The following is a 2,115-nucleotide window of genomic DNA, read 5'->3' as shown; positions in this document are numbered from 1 at the left end:
ATTACAAATTGAGAAGTAGGATTCGAACTTATAAGCTAACATACGTAATCCTTCAATTTTAACCAATAGTCTAAGATATCGATCATTGCTTTAGTCAACATGATTGTGATGTAAAGGTGATATTATATGTGAATGTTTGGAGATATTTTAATGCAAATTAAGTCGAGTGGAAATAAATGATTATCACTTCGATATGTCCTTATATGATCACCCCAAAATAAGGCTATAAAAAAAAAAAAGGAGCAAGGAATGAATAAGTAGTAAGAATATAATAAAAAGCCGGTCATCACACCGGCTTAAATCTAGTTATCATTGATTCATAACAGGAGATTAGAAATATATTACAGCATTTTAGTATTTTAAAGTAACCTAATCACTTCCCTTAAATGTAAAGATCCCAACATCGATCTATACTCCGTAATTAATTTCCTATATACAATGATATCAAACTTTGATCAATTCTGTAAGCAATTCAATTACAGCCAACAATTATAACACACGGAGTACTCAAAAATTGTGGTTAAACAAGGGCTGAACCCGTAACAAACTCAGTGAAAGCCAAGGCTACGAGGCCTAACATAGCAATCCTGCCATTCCATAGCTCGGCGTTCGAGTTCATTAACCCTTCTGTCTTTGCTTCTGCTCGCTGTCCTTGGAACAACGGCACCAGTGATGCTACTGAAAGAAGGATGCTTGTTCCCAATTAAAACCATTGTGTTCCACCGTTGGATATTTGAGAAAATAGGTCTGTGCCGTTGGATAGCTCTACGGCTACTGCGGCCACGAAGCCGATCATGGCTAAGCGCCCGTTGATCCTTTCTGGTGCTGGGCCGCTAAAGGCGAACAAGTCTTTCAAGTTTGTGCTTACCTGTCAAATGCATACAAATATGATTAATTATAATTCTAACTCATGGGCACAAAATAATACCATAGGTCTATAAGCTTGGCGAGGCGGCTATCTGATATGTGTTGCAAACACATACCAGTCAACAAAATGATAAAATAGGGAAAATAATAATAATATTTAAAAAATAATAACGATAATATAATTTATATATATGTATAAGTAATAATTGTCAATTTTAATTGCAATATCAAGAATAAAAATAATTACAAAGAAAGATGAATTCGTTTTTTTGAACTGAACTGAATTGAACTGAATGAAGCTGAACTGAACTTAATGGAGCTGAACTGAACTGAATTGAACTAAACTGAATGGAGCTGAACTGAACTGCAATAAAGTCCAAAAATGAAGGTTTGAAAGTTGAAACTCCCTGCCTACATTTGTAATTTGTACGGAGTATTGTCCTTTTGACTCATTCGCGTAAAAAGAAAAAAAAAACTAATTACCACTAAGTAAGACTGAAATAATATTGTAATAATTTCCAAGGACAAAATTAAAAGGTATGGCAATTGATAATTTATACCTTATGGTTGAGTTCTAGGAGTTTGGGTAGGAGTAGGTGAAGATACAATAGGGTTTTGCTTTGGTAAACCAGAGTCGAGCTTTGGTTCACCTCCAGTCCTCTCCTCGGCCATACACTTCACCCCAAAATTTACACGCTTTGCCATCCGAGGATTGAACCCTAGTGGATACGCCTTGGAGCCATTAGTGAAGAAACCAACAGAGTTGGAAACAAGGGCTTGGACTTGCATTGACGACATTGCCATTACTATTATTATTACCAAACTTTATGATGTGATTTAGATTGAACAAGAATAAGGTGCACTATATATGCTTTAACGATGAGTGTAAGTTTCTTTTGTGATGAAGTATATATATGAATTAATGTGAAACCGTAATGTATTTATAATAAAACGGGTCTGGATTCAAATTAACGGGCATTTGGGTTCCACGTCGAATAGTAAACTTGAATTTTTTTTGGTGTTTTGTGTACCCTTCAATAACCACTTATACGAGGCTCTTACAAAGTGTTGATGTTTTTCTTGTAACCACAGATCTTGCACTTGCTACTCCACTTGTCATGGGACCAGAAGCTCAGCATCTGTCCTTTAATTAGTCCTCCAAACAACGATTAAATTGAATTAATTGAAGCAGGGGAAATTTAATGTGTAACTGGTTATTGACTCATGTCGTCTTTACGTGTAATAATG

The 2,115-nt window shown here is 35.4% G+C and overlaps 1 pseudogene; it reads right to left on the bottom strand.

The window, feature by feature from the left end:
• Positions 1 to 278: 278 nt before the first annotated feature.
• LOC110790036 (early light-induced protein 2, chloroplastic-like) lies at positions 279 to 1,743 on the bottom strand (annotated as a pseudogene).
• Between the last annotated feature and the right edge of the window lie 372 nt (positions 1,744 to 2,115).

This window comes from Spinacia oleracea, chromosome 6, assembly GCF_020520425.1.
Source record: "Spinacia oleracea cultivar Varoflay chromosome 6, BTI_SOV_V1, whole genome shotgun sequence".
NCBI lineage: Eukaryota > Viridiplantae > Streptophyta > Magnoliopsida > Caryophyllales > Amaranthaceae > Spinacia > Spinacia oleracea.
The sequence above is the reverse complement of the archived record's forward strand: the minus strand, read 5'-3'. Positions and strand labels throughout refer to the sequence as shown.